The 22,519-nt window shown below is 47.1% G+C and overlaps 1 pseudogene; it reads left to right on the top strand.

The window, feature by feature from the left end:
- The window catches only part of LOC134983225 (zinc finger protein 271-like), a 152,442-nt pseudogene that overhangs the window by 5,402 nt on the left and 124,521 nt on the right, over positions 1 to 22,519 (top strand).

Here is a 22,519-nt window from a genome sequence, read left to right as displayed (position 1 = left end):
TCATTGCTCAGTCACTACAGCAATCTCTTATCCTACACCCTCCTCCGCCATCAGCCCTGTTCTCAGTTGGGTGTCTCTAACACAAGGCTATCCATGACAAACATCACATGTAGAGAGTTATTACACACAACACTATAATGTTATTAAAAGTAACAAGCAGAAGTTTATTATTAGTGATTATATATAAATGTGTATATATGTATGTATATAATATAATTAGTATTGTTTTTTGTGGAGTGCCTAATTTATATGCATTTTGTTAGATGATGCAGGTATAAAATATTTCCTGCTATACAGTAGACCTGAGCTCACCAAATACAATTCGTATAAGATTCAGAAATAAAATGAAATTTGAATCTAGAACTTCAAGTAAAACAGATTAAAAGCTTATCACAAGTACATATCTGTATAATCATAAGACAAGCGTTTTGCACTTGTTGTCACCCTTGCATGGGTGGGCTTGTTCTTATCCACTCCAATTCACTCTAAATCCAAATTGCATGTCACCCAACGTGTTTCGTCAATAGTGACTTCTTCAGGGGAGTTTTCTGTTAAAGGCTTTATTCTCAAATATCAGTTGTGCAGACTTGAAATAATTGTATAACCTTCAGACGGTAATTGTGGACTTGTTCATGATGAACACATTCCTAATTACTTGTGAATAATAGTTCCTGCTCTGTGCAGTTCTGAGGTTATGACTTTAGGGAATGTAATGGCCAGATCCAATATTGCTCAATCTAAGGTCTCCCAGTAGCCTTACTACATACATAAATGTGTCTTGCACTCACTATTTTAACTAACAATAATAAACAGTGGAGTTTTAGTTCATGTATTGCTCAGTGCATTTAAGCCTACAGCCCCCGACAAGGGACCCCGCTATACTGCAGGTCCTACTCTATTGTCCAAAATAATTACCATAAAAACAGCTATCGCATTAGTGTTAGACTTTAGGTATGTTCTCAGTGGTGGAACAGTGGCCGGAAGGCTCGGATTGGTTTTCAGAGCACCAGTCTGACGTGCCACCATCTCACGTGGCCCTCCAATTCACCAGATCTGGGACTGTGGGACTGCTTGGCGGGTCCGGCATTGTACTGTTGGTGCAGTTCCTGATGCATTTGGAACAATTGGTGGTTGCTAGGCACCCTAAATGCCTGTGGTCCCGATTTGTCATGATCTACTTCGCCCACTATTCCCCCGCTGAGATTCTTGGTGTCCATGCTTCTTCCACTGTAGATGGATACTACTCACTGTCTACAAGGGATCACCAACAAACAAATGCCGGTCTCGGCCAAAACCAATGGCTCCCTTTTCCGAGTTGCATCACGTGCACGACCCATGGTTCCATCTGAAAAAGAAACCTGAAGAAAATATTAAAGAATCAATAGCCGGTGCCCTCCAAACCAGGTTGCATCAGTTGGTGCAACGTACTGTAGAATCCATACAAGGCGGCACTCAGAATAAATAGACCATGCAGGTTTAGTGTACCAACGTTTCAATGCTCTATTCGCGGCATTTTCATCAGGGTGTAGAACAAAAGAGACATACAACCACTCTCCTAATATACCCGGTGGAATGTCCATGTCGCCATCCGTTGCGCACTCCAGCGCATCAAAGTGACGTCATCCAACACGCTACGTCCAGGGACACGGAGAGAACCTCGTCCACTTGACCTATAGTAACCAATGAGGACAAAAGTATCAATTAACCTGCCAACAAAACAGTGTAACAACACCGATCAAATTCTATCCTCTTAAATATATATATCTTTCTCTGGCAGGGTCCACAGATTATCCACAGGATAACATTGGGATATGATGACGTGACAGCAGATTTGCAAAAAACGGTCAAAGCATTCGGCCTCCCAGCATGCAACGGGCCTGTCCATATATCCCCGCCTCCTGGCTCAGGCAAATCAGTTTTTTGTTTGGTGCAGCAGGAGCCGGACCATGGTCAGAGGGCTGCTGTTTTTTTTAGCAGCCATAAGTTTTCTTATTTTATTTTATAGTATTACTATTTTTTTATTTAGTGATCTTTCTATAAAGCATCTTATACGCACCTTAGAGTCGCTCCAACAACTCCCGACCGCGTCGCGACAACTCTTACCAACGTGTACAGTGAGGCAGGCACAGGTTCTGGTGAACCTTCATGGGCTACTTTGCACAGACATTATCCAATGTAGCTGAGCAGTTTATACCAGCTCCTATACCAGTGATAGATTTCCCTATAACACTTACATGCAACATTCATTCTGAGGTTTATACACCTAGGGAATTGTCAGCCTCTCAAAAAAGCAGCCTGAAAGGCTGGTGGCAAGTAAATCACATAGACATGATACAACATCTTCACAGTCTACACATGTTTTAGATGAGGATTGGTTGGAGGATGAGGACTCATTGCACTTCGGAAGGTCTCAGCTCAGTGTACATATCATCTGAGCTAATTAGTGCTATGTAAGCCATTCTATCCTTAGAAGAGGCAGCAGAGCCTGTATTAAAAACTATAAAAGCTAAGGCAACTGTGTTTAAACATCCCAAAACAGCTGATGGAAATTTTGGGTTTACGCCCAGTAGGAAGTTAGAATTCCAAGAAATGGAATTCCAATTATCCTCGTCCAGCTGTGGTCTGTTTAAAAAAAAGGGAGGTGGCTCCCAAAGTAGATTCGCAAGTCTTAGATTGGTGTGAAAATCTACATTACTTTTGTTTTCAACATCAATAAATGATGTCACGGGGGGTGTGGCCTGACTGGAAAGGCAGCAGGAAGCAGGATAAAGGAGCTCCTGCTTATATAGGTCCTTTCTGCCTTTTACAGCTGCCCTACGGCTCTTTCGGGCCCTTTCTTGTCCCTCTTTGTGTTTTGACACCCTGGTGTGAAGGTTGCAGAGCCGGGGAGCCATTCATTTGGCTTTTGCAGGTTGCGGCCTACACCCGGATCTGAAGCTGCAGACTGAAGTTGTGCAGTGATCCCACCGCGGACCGGACCTCAGCGAGGTAGCGCTGCTACTCACTGAGGGCTGTGCGCCCTGTCCACTCTTGTGCCTAGCTGTGCTGTTGGAGTCGTGTGGAGAGGCTGACTGGGGATCATCTGTAACCGCGGCTGGAGACATGGAGTGGAGCTGCTCTCCCGGCATCTGATGCGGCGCATACTATGGGGATTGGTGGTCTCAGCAGGGACGCGTCAGGTTAGTTAGCTCACCCGCCCGCAGCCTGCCTTCTACTTTCCGGCCGTTGAAGCCTAGACTCGTGGCAACGGGTAATACACAGAGTGCTTGCCTGTCATCACTCAAGCAGTGTTCCAGCATCTCCACCTCTCCTCCTAACCCATGGTGCTATGGGGGAATCTAGCGGAGCTGTGAATTATAGAGGACATACACGTGGAATTCCTATGCAGCCAGATACGCTACCCTGTGTCACTGCATCCTAGTACCCTCTCCTCTCCTGTCTTATTACTGACCTGGCTCACCCGCCATAGCCGGCCAGATTTTTTCTAATTTGGGCTTCCCTGCCCAAATTAGTGGCCATCTTGAAAACTGACAATATAGCCACATGCCCTCCTGAAACCAGCCGCTTCTCTGGGAGCTACAGACACTGCCAGCCCATGGTCAGTGCCCTTCACTACAGCCTCAGTGATTTCCTGCAAGGACTTCTGCCACTGCGGCCCTACCTGGGCAGTAATTGGTCTGAACTGCTTTTATTATTATTATTGCCTGGCTCCCACTCCTGCTATGTCAACTCCTTCTAATGGCAGACTGTGCTGACTACATCCTCCATACTGTATGACTGCTGCTGTTTTTTTTTTCTTCCTGCTCCCCTCAATCCCATGAAGATCCAATTAGAGCTCTTGGGGCATCAGTAAAGCTATGGCGTAACAGTCCATATGTCCAGGACAGTAGCAGGCTCCAGTTTCTGACTCCTATAAATTACTTTACCGCCCAAGGATGGCATCTTCTTGCTATTACCCATAAACAACTGACCTCACAATGTTTCTGTAACCGATGGCCACTGGGGATCTACGCTCACTGATGTCTCCCTATTTCCACACTTCAATACTTCTGCTATGTCGCTACTGGCCTCCTGACCTTGTTCTCTAATCTCCGTAATGTTATGCTGAAGAATGGGCAGAACTGGAAAATCATCTCATAAGAAAGCTAAACCTCGTCCTCAACAGGAAACCTCTCAAACTGACTTGAGACCTTTTCTTCTTCCTAATCAACTAACATTGAGCCCCAGTCCTGATCAATCAGAATCTTCTCCCATTCCGTCTTCTCCAAGTCCTTCCATGATGGCTTAAACCCATTGCTTAAACTCGTTGTTTAAACCCATGGCAAGCCAGGTGGGCTCTCTTCTTCTCTCGGTTCTCCTTCAAACTCTTTAACCGCCCAGGAACCTTAAATCGAAGAGCAGATGCACTTTCTCATTCTTTTCAAATGGATGATTCACTCAACTCCTCTGAGAAACAATTTATTCTGAATCTGGCTTCATTTGCTTCAACTCGTATTGTTCCTCTACCTCCTCCGGGAAGAACTTTTGTAGCACCAAAAATTGTGCAGGAAATTGCTTACGTGGGCTCATTCTTCATCTTTCATGGGTCATGCCGGTAGTCTTAAGACTCTCAAGTTCATTCAGCAATTCTTCTGGTGGCCTCATCTTAAAACGGATGTCTTTGAATTTGTAGCAGCCTGTTCCAAGTGTGTTCAACATAAAAGTTCACGAACATCTCCCTCGGGTCTTATTCATCCACTTCCAACACCTCAAAAGCCTTGGACTCACATCTCTATGGATTTCATAACCGATTTGCCAGTCTCCAGAGGGCACAACACCATTTGGGTCATTGTGGAATGATTTTCAAAGATGGCTTACTTCATACCTCTCACCGGTCTTCCCTTTGCTCCTCAGCTATCCAAATTGTTTTTCTCATAGAATTTTCATTTGCATGGCCTTCCACAGGAACTAGTTTCTGATCAGGGTCCTCAATTCGTCGCCAAGTTCTGGAAAGCTCTAAGCTCTGTCCTAGAAATCAAGTTGAACTTCTCTTCAGCCTACCATCACCAGACTGACGGACAGACTGAAAGAGTCGACCAAGATCTGGAAACTTTCTTACGGATGTTCATGTCCCCTGCTCAAGAAGACTGGATGGATTACCTCCCATTTGCTGAGTTTGCATACAATAAACTATATCATTCTTCTACCAATTCCACTCCTTTCTTAATTAACTATAGTTTTCATCCACGAGTTCCTTCCTCTCCCACCTCTTGAGGTTCCTGCTGCTGAATCCGCTTTTCGTCAGTTCACTAAGATTTGGAGACAAATTCATAAGGCGCTACTTAAGGCTTCCCAGAAATAAAAGACCTATGCTGATCAGAAACGTAGGGCTGTTCCTAGTCTCAAAGTGGGAGATCGTGTTTGGATATCCACCAGAAACCTCAGACTCAAAGTTCCTACCAAAAGTTTGCTCCAAGATTCATTGTCCGTATCCTATTAAAAGAGTGTTGAATCCTGTTTCTTACAAGGTGAAACTGCCTCCCTATTTGAAAATTCCCAATGCCTTTCACATTTCTCTACTAAAGCCTCTTGTACTAAATTATTTTTGGGCAGCTTTCCCTTAACCTCCCAAGGTTCAAGCTGCTCAAAATGAGGAATTCGCGGTTCAAAAGTTTCTTGACTTCCACAAGAGGTATGGTCGTATCCAGTATCTCATAGATTGGAGAGGATATGGTCCGGAGGAAAGATCTTGGGTGGCTGCAGAGGATGTTCATGCTCCAAGACTGAGTTGTGACTTTCATGCCAAGAATCCCACTAAGCAGCGTGGGTGTTCGGAGATCACCCTAAAAAGGGGGTACTGTCAGCATCCGGAGTCTTACCACCGGTTCTGGTCCCTGCGGCCTAACTCTTAGCTTCCTCATAGCTGACTGGTGTCGCTGTGATGGATAGGAGCTACAGCAGCGAGGTCCTCTGGTGCGGCTGCCGGGTGTCTGGAGGCCGGGTCCTGGGGAGCGGAGCATGGCAGCCAGAGGTGTCTGTTTCCAAATGTCCTGTTGCTGGAGTGCAGCATCTGGGAGGCTTAGGCCAGAGGTAGTGGGTGTGTGCTGGTTCCATATGTGTCCTCTGTGCAGTGATCCACCATGTTGCAGACCAATCTAAGACAATAGGTATCCCAGTTCGCATCCAGCCAATCCGGTACATGCATACCTTATAAAAAGGGGTTGATGCTTAGCTATGTTGCCAGTACTTCAAGTTACTTGCTGCTGTAAGGTGCCCTGCGCTCCCAGGTTAACCCCTGGTAGCCTGGTTCTGTTGTGTCCGCCTGGTGGTCAGTTCTGTTATTGCAGTCCTTTGCTCCCAGTCCACCTGCTCTTGTGGTTTAACCACTGGGCCCTCTATCTGGTAGAGGGTCTCCATTTGCTGATGGTGCTCACAGCGATCCTCTCTTCAGCATTGTTTAAAAATCACAAGTCACTTCTTCATTCAGTATTCTTCAGCATCGTTTACAAGTCATGAACCTTTCGTCTTTCAAAATTCACTCAGACATCTCTCCTAGTCGTTGTGTATGATTGTGGTCTCATTAAAACTGAATTCCTCTGTCTTCAGTGTATCATTCTTGGTCATTGTCCTCATTGCCTACCGCTCTACATCTTCGGGCCTAAGTGTTCAATCCATGAATAAGAACTGCATTCAGCCACCTTGTTTCCTTCCTTTGTCGATAGCTGCTCCCTCAGTCAATTATCAGTCGTCAGATCCCCAACTCAAGCCAAGTGTGACATGGAAGAAGGGGAATTCCTGGTTTCTCTGGATATTAAGGATGCGTATCTTCACATCCCAATATGGCCGTTTCTTCAGGCTTACCTCAAGTTTGCACTGCATGACAGTCACTACCAGGTTCAGGCCTTGCCTTTTGGTCTCTCATCGGCACTGATGGTGTTATCAGGGGTGATGCCAGAGATGTTGCTACAACTCCGCAAGCAGGAAGTGAACATCGTTCCATTCTTGGACGATCTCCTCATAATGGCTCTGGGGGTAATTCCAAGTTGATCGCAGCAGGAAATTTTTTAGCAGTTGGGCAAAACCATGTGCACTGCAGTGGGGGCAGATATAACATGTGCAGAGAGAGTTAGATTTGGGTGGGTTATTTTATTTCTGTGCAGGGTAAATACTGGCTGCTTTATTTTTACACTGCAAATTAGATTGCAGATTGAACACACCACACCCAAATCTAACTCTCTCTGCACATGTTATATCTGCCTCCCCTGCAGTGCACATGGTTTTGCCCAGTTGCTAACAGAATTCCTGCTGCGATCAACTTGGAATTACCCCCTATATTCAGAGCACAGTTGATGGAAAAGATCAGCCTTCCAACACAACTACTCACGGATCATGGGTGGGTTTTCAATCTGCAGAAATCCCACCTAGAACCTACGCAGAGGCTTCAGTTCCTGGTAATGATACTGAACACGGTGTCTCAGAAGGTGTTCCTTCCTATGGACAAGGCAAAGATAATTCAGACAATGGTACGTTCCATTTTGAAGCTGAACAAAATCTCGGTACATCTTTGCATACGCTTACTGGGAAAGATGATGGTCTCCTACAAAGCAATTCGGTACAGAAAATTTCATGCATGACCATTCCAGCTGGATCTGCTGGACAGATGGTCTGGGTCACATCTGCACATGCGCCAGAAGATATGCCTTTCACCAAACTCCAGGATTTCCCTTTTATGGTGGTTGCTGATCTCCCTCCCGGAGTGTTGACACTTCGGAATTCAACATTGGATTCTGTTGACAACGGATGCAAGCCTCCATGGTTAGGGTGAAGTGAACCTAGGGGCTCGGTTCCAGTGAAGGTGGTCTGATCAAGAGGCTTCCCTTACGATAAATGTTTTGGAACTCAGGGCGATTTACAATGACCTTCTGCTGACCTCATTATATCCTTCAGTATCAGGCCATACAGGTATGGTCGGAAAACCCCCAACTATGGCGTACATAAACCAACAAGGAGGTCCAAACAGCAGAGCTGCAATAAGGGAGGTGTCACAGATACTCCTCTGGGTGGAGCGGAATCCCAAGGCCATTTCCGCCATATTAATTCCGGGAGTAGACAATTGGGGAGCAGACTTCCTCAGTTGACATGATCTGCACCTGGGGGAATGGGGTCTCTACCCGCAGGTGTTTCAGCAGATATTTAATCGCTGGGGCTAACCGCAAATCGACTTGATGGTTTCTCAGCTCACCAAGAAGCTTCTGCGTTACTTTACTGGGAGGAGGGATCCACAGGCCACAGCAGTGGACGCTCTGGCGACACCGTGGATTTACCGGTTGGTGTACTTGTTCCCTCCAGTTACTCTAATTCCAAAAATTCTCAAAGGACTTAAAGGGACAGGGTTCAGGCAATTCTGATTGCCCCAGACTGGCCCAGCAGGGCCTGGTATGTAGACATTCTAGCCTTATTACTCATTGGCCCCTGGCCTCTGCCAATTCAGGATGATCCTCTTGCACAAGGTCCGTTCGTCTATCCAGACTTACCATGGAAGTATATTGGGAAGATTTTTGCCAGTAAAGAGATTCCGGACAAGGTTATCTCGACTATGCTGAAAGCCGGCCAGATGGACGCATCGAAACATTACCATCACATATGGAAGAAATGTGTCTCTTGGTGTGAGGGTCAACAGTATTCTGCTGTGGATTTTCATCTGGGACATTTCTTGCACTTCCTGCAGGCTGTTGTGGATGTGGGCCTACGTTTAGGCTCCATAAAAGTTCAAATCTCAGCCATGTCTTTTTCTTCCAGGGAACAATTGGCTGTTTTCCCAGTGGTCCAGATGTTCTTGACAGGTGTCCTTCATATTCGACCACCCCTTGTGCCTCCCACAGCGCCATGAGTTTTCAATTTGGTTCTGGCCTTTCTCCAATCGGTTTCATTGAACCTTTCCACAAGGTGGACATGGAGTATTTGACATGGCAGGCTATCATGTTGTTGGCCTTGGCCTCAGTGAAGCGTGTTTTGGAATTAGGGGCCTTATCCTGTAAGAGTCCTTCTCTGGTGTTTCATGAGGATAGAGCGGTGCTTAAAACTCGCTAGACATTCTTGCCTAAGGTGGTGTCAGCATTTCATATCAATTGGCCGATGGTGGTTCTGGTTGTCACTGGCACGTCTGTTACACCAATGTCCTTGGACGTGGTTCGAGCTTTGGAGATTTATGTCAAGAGGCCAGCTCGTCTCAGAAAATCAGACTCACTTTTTGTTCTCTATAATGCTTCAAAGATTGGTTGTCCTGCTTTGAAGCAGGCTATTGCGTGTTGGAGCAGGCTTACAATACAACAGGCTCACTCTTTGGCGGCTTTGCCGCGGCCAAGGTCTGTTCAGGCCCACTCCACACGGTCAGTGGGTTCTTCCTAGGTTGCTGCCCAGGGTGTCTCAGCTTTGCAGTTATGCTGGGCAGCTACTTGGTTGGGTTTGAACATGCTGTAAAGTTTTAAAGGTTTAACACCTTGGAAACTGAGGGCCTTCAGTTTGGTCAATCAGTTTTGATGGGGTCTCAGCACTCTCCCACCCGGTTTGGAGTTTTGGAACATCCCCATGGTACTAAGATCATCACAGTATCCCCTTGGACATTAGAGAAAATAGGATTTTAATACCTACCGGTAAATCCTTTTCTCGTAGTCCATAGGGGATACTGGGCGCCCGCCTCTGTGCTTTCATATTTTCCAGCAAGCGTTGTTCTTATGTGTTGTAGTTTGGGTCTGCTTTTGCTGTCCCTATTTTCAAGTTGTGGTTTGTGTTGCTATCCTCTTTTTATGTTGTGTGCTGGTTTGTTCTCTCACCACTTTTTTTTTCAATCATGTAAAAAAAATTTGAAAGGGAGAAGCATACGGAACAGCGAATGGTGAAATAACGGTGACACAATCAGTATACCTGTGGCTAGGAAGCCAATATTAGTACATACATAACAAATTTCTCCAAAAAAAAGTGAAAAAGACAGTAGAGGGATAAGACTAAATATCACAATAATGTTACATCTGGATATTGTGAGTGGGAATATTAGGACAGTTTTAGAGAAAAGAGAGACATAGCTTCGGGAAGAAGCTCGAGCTTGCGAAGTTACGAGCTGAGGTAGAAGCGATAGACATGTGGAAATGTAGGAAGGTCAAGCTGATTGGAAGAGGAGAACTAGAGAGAGAAATCAAGAGGTGGAGAAAGAGGAAGAAGATAAAGAAGAAGAGGTCCTCCCCTGGATCGGGGGTCCGTTAAGTGTGGAGGAAATGAGAGATGGAAAGAAAAAGAGAGGAAGGGAAGGGGGAAAAAAAGAGGGGGAGGGAAAAAAGTTGTAGATTGGAATTCGTTTTTAGTACAATCGAGGAAGGGGGTGGTCATGATATCGGTACCAAGGGAGCCAGGTGGAGTGGAATTTTTGTATTGTGTTGCGTTGGAGGCTAGTAATATATTCCATGTTTGCGACGAACCAAATTCTGTTAATTAGTGCCTGACAATTGGGCGCTCCGGGGCTCTTCCAATTACGCGCTATTTGATATTTAGCTGCGCAAGAGATGAAGAGGATCACTCTTTTCGAATCCTTAGAAATAGCGTCGGGCGGAGCGCAGAGAATAAGGTTAGTGGGTGAGAGAGGTGTGGGCAAATCAATTAGTTAAGACGATAGCATGCGGACCATCGCCCAATACTTAGCGATTACCGGGCAGGTCCACCAGATGTGGTAAAAGGTGCCCACATGGCCACAGTTCCTCCAGCAAATGTCGGAGGTATCCTGATAAATTCTGTGTAGCCGATCAGGTACCAAGTACCATCTCGTATATATTTTGTATGAGTTTTTGCGAATTGCTACACTGATTGAGCATTGTGAGATTGCGGAACGAATTGCGCTACACCCCTCCTCATCAAAGTTTTGCCCAAGATCCGCTTCCCATGCTAGCTCGTGCAGTTCAAGAGGGAGATAGTCAGGGATGAGGTTGGATTTGTAGAGAAGAGAAATAGCGCCCCTATCAGTTGACTTATATATGCAGAATCTCTCAAGAGGGGAGGGAACCGGCAATGGAAAATAAGAATTTACTCACCGGTAATTCTATTTCTCGTAGTCCGTAGTGGATGCTGGGAACTCCGTAAGGACCATGGGGAATAGCGGGCTCCGAAGGAGGCTGGGCACTCTAGAAAGATCTTAGACTACCTGGTGTGCACTGGCTCCTCCCACTATGACCCTCCTCCAAACCTCAGTTAGGTACTGTGCCCGGACGAGCGTACACAATAAGGAAGGATTTTGAATCCCGGGTAAGACTCATACCAGTCACACCAATCACACCGTACAACTCGTGATATTATACCCAGTTAACAGTATGAAACAACTGAGCCTCTCAACAGATGGCTTAACAATAACCCGATTTAGTTAACAATAACTATGTACAAGTATTGCAGATAAACCGCACTTGGGATGGGCGCCCAGCATCCACTACGGACTACGAGAAATAGAATTACCGGTGAGTAAATTCTTATTTTCTCTGACGTCCTAGTGGATGCTGGGAACTCCGTAAGGACCATGGGGATTATACCAAAGCTCCCAAACGGGCGGGAGAGTGCGGATGACTCTGCAGCACCGAATGAGAGAACTCCAGGTCCTCCTCAGCCAGGGTATCAAATTTATAGAATTTTGCAAATGTGTTTGCCCCTGACCAAGTAGCAGCTCTGCAAAGTTGTAAAGCCGAGACCCCTCGGGCAGCCGCCCAAGATGAGCCCACCTTCCTTGTGGAATGGGCATTGACAGATTTTGGCTGTGGCAGGCCTGCCACAGAATGCGCAAGTTGAATTGTACTGGAAATCCAACGAGCAATAGTCTGCTTAGAAGCAGGAGCACCCAACTTGTTGGGTGCATATAGGATAAACAGCGAGTCAGATTTTCTGACTCTAGCCGTCCTGGAAACATATATTTTCAGGGCCCTGACCAAGTCTAACAACTTGGAGTCCTCCAACTCTCTAGTAGCCGCAGGCACCACAATCGGCTGGTTCAAGTGAAACGCTGACACCACCTTAGGAAGAAACTGGGGACGAGTCCTCAATTCTGCCCTATCCATATGGAAAATCAGATAAGGGCTTTTACAAGACAAAGCCGCCAATTCTGATACACGCCTGGCCGAAGCCAAGGCCAATAACGTGACCACCTTCCACGTGAGATATTTCAGATCCACGGTTTTTAGTGGTTCAAACCAATGTGATTTTAAGAAGCTCAACACCACGTTGAGATCCCAAGGTGCCACCGGGGGCACAAACGGGGGCTGAATATGCAGCACTCCCTTTACAAATGTCTGAACTTCAGGTACTGAAGCTAGTTCTTTTTGAAAGAAAATCGACAGAGCCGAGATCTGTACCTTAATGGAGCCCAGTTTTAGGCCCATATTTACTCCTGCTTGCAGGAAATGCAGAAATCGACCTAGTTGAAATTCCTCTGTTGGGGCCTTTTCGGCCTCACACCATGCAACATACTTCCGCCATATGCGGTGATAATGAGTTGCTGTAACCTCTTTCCTGGCTTTAATAAGCGTAGGAATGACTGCCTCCGGAATGCCCTTTTCCTTCAGGATCCGGCGTTCAACCGCCATGCCGTCAAACGCAGCCGCGGTAAGTCTTGGAACAGACAGGGCCCCTGCTGGAGCAGGTCTTGTCTTAGTGGTAGAGGCCACGGGTCCTCTGAGATCATCTCTTGAAGTTCCGGGTACCATGTTCTTCTTGGCCAATCCGGAACCACGAGAATTGTGTTTACCCTTCGCCTTCTTATTATTCTCAATACCTTTGGTATTAGAGGTAGAGGAGGGAACTCATAAACTGACCGGTACACCCACGGTGTCACTAGAGCGTCCACAGCTATCGCCTGAGGGTCTCTTGACCTGGCGCAATACCTCTCTAGTTTTTTGTTTAGGCGGGACGCCATCATGTCCACCTGTGGACGACCCCATTGATTTACAATCATTTGGAAGACTTCTGGATGAAGTCCCCACTCTCCCGGGTGGAGGTCATGCCTGCTGAGAAAGTCTGCTTCCCAGTTGTCCACTCCCGGGATGAACACTGCTGACAGTGCTAGTACATGATTCTCCGCCCATCGGAGAATTTTTGTGGCTTCTGCCATCGCCATCCTGCTTCTTGTGCCGCCCTGTCGATTCACATGGGCGACTGCCGTGATGTTGTCTGACTGGATCAGCACCGGCTGGTGTAGGAGCAGGGATTTTGCTTGACTTAGGGCATTGTAAACGGCCCTTAGTTCCAGAATATTTATGTGAAGGGCAGTCTCCTGACTTGACCATAGTCCTTGGAAGTTTCTTCCCTTTGTGACTGCTCCCCAGCCTCGTAGGCTGGCATCCGTGGTCACCAGGACCCAGTCCTGTATGCCGAATCTGCGGCCCTCCAAAAGATGAGCACTCTGCAGCCACCACAGAAGAGACACCCTGGTTCTTGGGGACAGGGTTATCAAGCGATGCATCTGAAGATGCGATCCGGACCACTTGTCCAACAGGTCCTACTGAAAAATCCTGGCATGGAACCTGCCGAATGGAATTGCTTCGTAAGAAGCTACCATCTTTCCCAGGACCCGCGTGCAGTGATGCACCGATACCTGTTTTGGTTTTAGGAGGTCTCTGACTAGAGAAGACAACTCCCTGGCTTTCTCCTCCGGGAGAAACACTTTTTTCTGGACTGTGTCCAGAATCATTCCCAGGAACATTAGACGTGTCGTCGGTACCAGCTGTGACTTTGGAATATTCAGAATCCAGCCGTGCTGGCGCAGCACTTCCTGAGATAGTGCTACTCCCACTAACAACTGTTCCTTGGATCGTGCCTTTATTAGGAGATCGTCCAAGTATGGGATAATTAAAACTCCTTTTTTTCGAAGGAGTATCATCATTTCTTCCATAACCTTGGTAAATACCCTCGGTGCCGTGGAGAGTCCAAACGGCAGCGTCTGGAATTGGTAATGGCAATCCTGTACCACAAATCTGAGGTACTCCTGGTGAGGATTGTAAATGGGGACATGCAGGTAAGCATCCTCGATGTCCAGGGATACCATGTAATCCCCCTTGTCCAGGCTTGCAATAATCGCCCTGAGCGATTCCATCTTGAACTTGAATTTTTTTATGTACGTGTTCAAGGATTTCAAATTTAAAATGGGTCTCACCGAACCGTCCGGTTTCGGCACCACAAATAGTGTGGAATAGTAACCCAGGCCTTGTTGAAGTAGGGGTACCTTGATTATCACCTGCTGGGAATACAGCTTGTGAATCGCTGCTAGCACCGCCTCCCTGTCTGAGGGAGCAATCGGCAAGGCGGATTTTAGGAAACGGTGGGGTGGCGCCGCCTCGAATTCCAGCTTGTATCCCTGAGATACTATTTGAAGGATCCAGGGATCCACCTGTGAGCGAGCCCACTGATCGCTGAAATTCATGAGGCGGGCCCCCACAGTACCTGGCTCCGCCTGTGGAGCCCCACCGTCATGCGGCGTACTTGGAAGAGGAAGCGGGGGAGGACTTTTGTTCCTGGGAACCTGCTGTTTGCTGCAGCCTTTTTCCCCTACCTCTGCCTCTAGACAGAAAAGACCCTCCTTTTCCTCGCTTGTTTTTCTGGGTCCGAAAGGACTGAACCTGATAAAATGGCGCCTTCTTGGGCTGTGAGGGGACATGGGGTAAAAATGCTGATTTCCCAGACGTTGCTGTGGAAACTAGGTCGGAGAGACCATCCCCAAATAATTCCTCCCCCTTATAAGGCAAAACTTCCATATGCCTTTTGGAATCTACATCTCCAGTCCACTGGCGAGTCCATAAACATCTCCTAGCAGAGATGGACAATGCACTTACTTTAGATGCCAGCCGGCAGATTTCCCTCTGTGCATCTCTCATATATAAGACTGAGTCTTTGATATGGTAAATTGTTAGCAGAATCGTGTCTCTGTCTAGTGTGTCAATATTTTCTGACAGTTTATCTGACCACGCAGCGGCAGCACTGCACATCCATGCTGACACAATAGTCTAAGTATAATGCCTGAGTGTGTATATACAGACTTCAGGATCGCCTCCTGCTTTCTATCAGCAGGTTCCTTAAGGGCGGCCGTATCCTGGGAGGGTAGTGCCACCTTTTTAGACAAACGTGTGAGCGCTTTATCCACCCTAGGGGGTGTTTCCCAACGTAACCTATCCTCTGGCGGGAAAGGGAACGCCATTAGTAGCTTCTTAGGAATTACCAATTTCTCATCAGGGGAAGCCCACGCTTCTTCACACACTTCATTTAATTCATCTGACGGGGGAAAAACTACGGGTAGTTTTTTCTCCCCAAACATAATACCCTTCTTTGTGGTACCGGGATGTAAATCAGAAATATTTAACACCTCTTTCATTGCCTCAATCATGCAGTGAATGGCCTTAACGGGCATTAAATTTGACTCATCGTCGTCGACACTGGTGTCAGTATCCGTGTCGACATCTACTTGTGTCATCTGAGATAGCGGGCGTTTCAGAGCCCCTGATGACTTTTGAGACAACTGGACAGGCACGAGCTGAAGACTCGGCTGTCCCACAGTCGGCATGTCGTCAAATTTTTTATGCAAGGAGTCTATACGTGCACTCATTTCCTGCCATAAAACCATCCAGGGGGTGACATCCCTGCTAAAGGCATCTGCTCCGCCTCCACATCATTATCCTCCTCAAACATGTCGACACAGCCGTACCGACACACTCCACACACACAGGGAATGCTCAAACAGAGGACAGGACCCACAAAGCCCTTTTGGGGGGACAGAGTAAGAGTATGCCAGCACACACCAGAGCGCTATATATATACAGGGACTAACTGAGTTATGTCCCTAATAGCTGCTTTTTAATACACTATAATGTATATACTGCCAAATTTGATGCCCCGCCCTCTCTTTTTCCCTCTTACTGTGCTGTAGATTGCAGGGAAGAGCCAGGGAGCTTCCTTCCAGCGGAGCTGTGAGGGAAAAATGGCGCCAGTGTGCTGAGGAGATAGGCTCCGCCCCTTTTTCGCGGCCTATTCTCCCGCTTTTTATGGAATTCTGGCAGGGGTAGTTACCTCATATATAGCCCCAGGGGCTATATATTGAGGTATTTTAGCCAGCCAAGGTGTTTATATTGCTGCCTCAGGGCGCCCCCCCCCCCCCCCCAGCGCCCTGCACCCTCAGTGACCGCAGTGTGAAGTGTGAGAGGAGCAATGGCGCACAGCTGCAGTGCTGTGCGCTACCTTGGTGAAGACAGAGTCTTCATGCCGCCGATTTTTCGGACCATCTTCTTGCTTCTGGCTCTGTAAGGGGGACGGCGGCGCGGCTTCGGGACCGAACATCAAGGCTGGGCCTGCGGTCGGTCCCTCTGGAGCTAATGGTGTCCAGTAGCCTAAGAAGCCCAATCCGGCTGCAAGCAGGCGAGTTCGCTTCTTCTCCCCTTAGTCCCTCGCTGCTGTGAGCCTGTTGCCAGCAGGTCTCACTGAAAATAACAAAATCTAAGACTATTACTTTCTAAGAGGAGAGCCCCTAGTGTGCATCCAACCTTGGCCGGGCACGAAATCTAACTGAGGCTTGGAGGAGGGTCATAGTGGGAGGAGCCAGTGCACACCAGGTAGTCTAAGATCTTTCTAGAGTGCCCAGCCTCCTTCGGAGCCCGCTATTCCCCATGGTCCTTACGGAGTTCCCAGCATCCACTAGGACGTCAGAGAAATGGTAGACGAAGAGAAGAAAAAAAGTGACGGATTTGAAGATATTGGTAAAACAGAGAGTTGGGAAGATTAGGTGTTTTGTAAATCAGAAAATGATCTAATGGCGTGTGTCCCTGTGAAGTGGTGAATTCTGGTGATGCCTGCAGAAAGCCAAGGACGGGCCATTTGGTGGGAGAGCCCCGGGGGAAATGCTGAGTTATACCAGATGGGGGTCAAAGGGGAGGGATGGGTGGATAGTTTTACTTTTTTGTTCAAATTCTGCCAATGGCTAAGTGTCAAATCTATTGTGGGTGAAGGGTGGTGAGGTGGTGGGCGTTGCTTGCTTGAAAGCCAAGGTAAATATGAGACCGACGGGATTCCCAGGAGATCACTTTCCAAATCAACCCACCGTTTAGTGTGTTGTGGAGCATGCCAGGTGATCATTTGGCTCAACCTAGTTGCATCGTAATATCGCCGGAGGATGGGGAGTCTTAGACCGCCATTCCGAGAATGTTTAGCTAGAATATCTCACCGTATTCTGGTTTTTTTATGATTCCAAATAAATTTACATAGTGAAGATTGGAGGGTAGCAAGAGTCTGGTGAGGGATCGAGATTGGAATCCATGGTGTACCTGTTGAAAACATGGGACCCCTTTCCCCGAATGCCAGGAACCCCCTCTGACTTATGTCTAAGAAGGTTCCATCAGCCAATCAGGGAGCGCCACATTGTGGCACCCTCCTGATTGGCTGTGTGCTCCTGTAGTGTATGACAGGCAGCACCCGGCAGTGTTACAATGTAGCGCCTATGCGCTCCATTGTAACCAATGGTGGGAACTTTGCGGTCAGCGGTGAGGTTACTCTCGGTCAACCGCTGACCACAAAGTTCCCTTTCAGTGCGAGGTCGGGTGTTCGGTTTGTTATTTTGCCAAGTACCAGGATTACAAATGGATTAAACGAGGAGCCCTCTACACTGGATTATGTGAGTATAATTTTTTCAACAGGTACACCATGGATTCTACATGGAGAAGAGGACCGACCTGCGTGGGTACATAGGTAAGTATGTGTATATGGCGGTGTGGATGTATGTATTAAAGTTCTACTGTCAAGGTGTGTGTCTTATGTCTTTATTGGGGTATTTTTTTAGTAGTAGTACTACAGGTACCAGCGGGCCCGGTTTTCCGTCGCATGCTGGTACTTGTGGTTCTCCAAGTACCAGCTTGCGGGGAGGCTTGCTGGGCCTTGTAGTACTGCTACTAAAAACAATATTCAACACATTTAACAAAGGCTATCAGCCCCCCATCCGCAGCTCTTGGATGGGGGGGGGCAGCCTCGGGCTTCACCCCTGGCCCTTGGGTGGCTGGAGGGGGGGGACACCTTGATTGAAAGGGTTCCCACTCCTCCAGGGTACCCCGGCCAGGGGTGACTAGTTGGGCATTTAATTCCACAGCCGCAGGTGAAAAGGTAAAAGTGACCCCCGCTGTGGCATTATCTGTCCAGCTAGTGGACCCCTACGCTTTTTGTCCCCCGTATTTTTGGAACCAGGACCAGGCGCAGAGCCCGGTGCTGGTTGATTAAATATGGGGGAACCCCTGTCACTTTTCCCCCCATATTTTTTCAACCAGGACCGGCTCAAAGAGCCCGAGGCTGGTTTGGCTTAGGAGGGGGGACCCCACGCAATTTTTTTCCAGAAAATTAACACTTTCCCACCCCTTCCCACTGATAAACATGCACGGATCTCATGGATCCGTGCATGCCTATCCAATCACGGTAAAAAAAAGCAGGTCTGTTTTATTTTAGCACTTTATTGCGATTTGTATTTTTTCACGGCAGTGTTTGGTTATTTTGTGATTTGCACTTTTTAGTAAATTACAGAGTTCTACTAATTTGCAGGTGTATTGGACCAATGGTGTATTCATTCATATTTTTAAAATTGGACTTCCAAAAAAATACGAATGCCCTCATCACTGCCGAGATTTTTGCTTAGTAAATTCCCGAGATGACACTTTGAAGAAAAAACGGCATCTCGGTCAAAATCGGGACCTTAGTAAATATACCCCCATGTCTTCCTGAAGGGTGTCATGTGCTGAAATCAGATCTTTGTGAGATGCAACAATTTCTTTCATCTTAGTCTGTACGAGTGCCAATCTCACTGATACTGGACCTCAAAGCTTGAATATTAGAGTTAAGTTCTGAGATTATTTCACCTCCAGGCAAATGCTTCAGTGTAGTGTAGTGACCCCGGTCCAGCCGTCAGGACATTTATTTAGCAGCTTTTATCAATTTTACTCCTTATTGAAGGCAGAAGGCAAAGCATGCGATGGCGGGAACCAGGATCCAAAATGGCACCCAACTCACTTTCCAATATCAACCCCGGGCTCCGGTGACTGTGGGCAGCCCGTTCTGTCCCCAGCAGTAGCGGGAGTTGCGCACCTGTGTGAGCGAGAGAGTAAGTGCCTCCTGCCTGACCAAAAGGGCTTCCAAGTCAGGTGTCCGGAGCGTGCAGGAAAGACTGGGAGCACTTATCCCCAGAATACAGCCTGTGGCTTCAGCTGCGTCACTGGGCTGTGGCAGTGAACAGTGCCTGGAGTGAGCGGAGCAAGCAACTTTAGGGCAGGAGGAGTGGGGGACTTAATAGATTGGGTCTTGGTCCCAGTGGCAGTTGAGAGCTATCAGATAGGGTAGATAAGAAGCCACTTAGTGAGGAGAGCTCCAGAAAGCACATCTGGATGGACCTCTCCCCTCTTATTCATTATTGTATATAGTCACAGGGGTGACAGGTGTGGTACATCCCTGCAAAGGCAGATCCAGTCTCTTTCTCATCAGACTCTGCTGTCTTCCCTGCACTCTCACTCAGATGTTCACTGCTGCCAGTAGCACACTTATGTAAAGCAGAAATATGGCGGCAGCAGTATAGATCCTGATATGTAATTCTCTGTATCATACTTACCGTACACACATCATCCTTATTACTATTGAGAGTATAGATGTAAGACACTGATGATGGGGGTGTAACACTGTATTATAACCTAGCAGATGATGATGATTACAGGGTATTATATGGTGTATTGCATGTAAAGTACCTTGTTCCACACCTACTCTGCTGTACCAATATACCTTATATAAGGGTGAGTAACACATGTACAGGCTTACCAGCATATGAGCACACACATAAAGGAATGCTACCTTACCAATGCTTCCAGGAGTAACGTTAGGAGACATTTCTCTGATCCATCAGCTCATATGACTGATATTATTGTTCATCTAGAATCTCCAATTCATACGATATGTTCCCCATCCATTGTTTTACATTGGTGCTGACATAGGACTTGGCGAGTGACTACATCTCCATTTATACTTCATGGTTAGTTACCAGTACAAGAGAGAGATATCTAAGTCTTATTATAATATTACATTTGTTATTGTGAGTGTTCTCAGGAGGGTGGACACAATGATAGTCTGAGACACAATATTATAAAGCCTTCATTAAACGTTATGTTTTATTATACACACTTTTACAATTAAGTGTCCCAGAGAGTCGTCTTCTCCTATTGTTTACAAGATTAATATTGTTACAGAAAATGTCACATTTCCATAATGTATTTTATTTCCAGCAGATGGACACACAAGCAGGAATATCTCAGAAGGACATCTAATGTTATCTCCGGATTGTGACATAAAAGATAATGACAGTAGACAGGATTCTCCAGGAGATAACCCCATTACCCCAATTATACATCCAGCTCTATCAGCTGGTCCCTCTGATCCTGGGAAATGTTCTCCTGATCACTCTGATATTGGTGCATCTGTTACAGCTCTGAGAGTAGATACAGTGATTCCCTGTTCTATAGATGCCAAATGTTTTACACAGAACACAAAGCCTATTAACCCACGCACAGGTAAGGCAGGTGAAAGGCCACTGATATGTTCAGAGTGTGGGAAATGTTTTTCGCACAAATGTTTTGCACGGAAATCAGACCTTGTTACACATCAGAGAAGTCACACAGGTGAGAAGCCATTTTCTTGCTCTGAGTGTGGGAAATGTTTTGCGTGGAAATCAAATCTTGTTACACATCAGAGAAGTCACACAGGTGAGAAGCCATTTCCATGTTCTGAGTGTGGGAAATGTTTTGCACACAAATCAGCTCTTCTTATACATCAGAGAATTCACACAGGTGTGAATCCATTTCCATGTTCTAAGTGTGGGAAATGTTTTGCAAGACAATCACTTCTTGTTATACATCACAGAAGTCACACAGGTGAGAAGCCATTTTCTTGCACTGAGTGTGGGAAATGTTTTACCCGGAAATCCCAACTTGTTACACATCAGCGAAGTCACACAGGTGAGAAGACATTTCCATGTTCTGAGTGTGGGAAATGTTTTGCACGGCAATCAATTCTTGTTATACATCACAGAAGTCACACAGGTGAGAGGCCATTTTCTTGCTCTGAGTGTGGGAAATGTTTTGCACACAAATCGTATCTTGTTATACATCAGAGAAGTCACACAGGTGAGAAGCCATTTTCTTGCTCTGAGTGTGGGAAATGTGTTACCCAGAAATCACATCTTGTTACTCATCAGAGAAGTCACACAGGTGAGAAACCATATCCATGGTCTGAGTGTGGGAAATGTTTTACCCGGAAATCACAACTTGTTACACATTAGCGAAGTCACACAGGTGAGAAGACAGTGGGAAATGTTCTACGCACAAATCACATCTTGTTAGCAGTAGTGGGGGAGACAGAACAATGGCAGTAATTGAGGGGAGGCAGGGCGAATGGCAGTGGGGGAGAGGGCGGTGGCAGTAGTGTAAGGGGAGATGTGGTGGCAGTAGTGGGGGTGACAGGGTGGGTAGCAGTAATGGGGGGACAGGGTGGGTAGTAGTAGTTGGGGAGACAAGGTGGGAAGCAGTAGTGAGGGAGACAGGGCAGTGGCAGTAGTGGGGGGGAGACAAGGTGGGTAGTAGTAGTGGGGGAGATAGGGCGGTGGCAGTAGTGGAGGGAGACAGAGTGAGTAGAAGTAGTGGGGGGAAACAGGGTGGTGGCAGTAGTGGGGAAGGCAGGGCGAGTGGCAGTAGTGGGGGGAGACAGGGCAGTGGCAGTAGTGGGTGTAGACAGGGCAGTGGCAGTAGTGTGGGGGGAGACATGGCAGTGGCAGTAGTGGGGGGGAGACAGGGTGGGTGGCAATAGTGGGGGGGAGACATGGCGGTGACAGTTAAGGGGGTTGACAGGGTGGTGGGTGTAGACAGAGCGGTGGCAGTAGTGGGGGGAGACGGTGGGTCGCAATAGTGTGGGGAGACAGGGCGGTGGCAGTAGTGGGGGGAGACAGGGTGGGTGGCAGTAGTGGGGGGAGACAGGGTGGATGGCCGCAGTGGGGGGGGAGACAAGGTGGATGGTTACAGTACAGTACCAGGGGCTGCTGGAGTCAGTAAAGAGGTGTATGGATCCTGCACAGAACCAGTTGATAATTAGACTTAATGATGATTATGCTTCCTTATTTCTAATTAATCCCTTGTATGTGTTACTGTTATTTGCTGTGTCAGCCTTTATGTGTGTTCTGTGTAATAATCCTGAAAGTAGTGCTGCTAACGATCTCGTATCAGTTGTAGTAACTTGGAAAAGATGAGATACGAGGTGCACTCTGGAAGTTTATAGGGGGTTAATCAGAGCTGAACGCAGATGTGACATCACGCAGCCCCCCGGAAAATGATCCTGCCCCGCCCGCGTTCATACCTCATGGATGCGACTGCAATGCAATAGTGGTCAACCTAATGACTGTCGACCTAAGTCTTGTTGACCTAATGACCCATCCCCCATCAAATGAATTCACAAATATTATAATTCAGTA

This window comes from Pseudophryne corroboree (genome assembly GCF_028390025.1).
Source record: "Pseudophryne corroboree isolate aPseCor3 chromosome 3 unlocalized genomic scaffold, aPseCor3.hap2 SUPER_3_unloc_10, whole genome shotgun sequence".
Taxonomy (NCBI): Eukaryota; Metazoa; Chordata; class Amphibia; order Anura; family Myobatrachidae; genus Pseudophryne; species Pseudophryne corroboree.
This window is presented reverse-complemented; position numbering and strand designations above follow the sequence as displayed.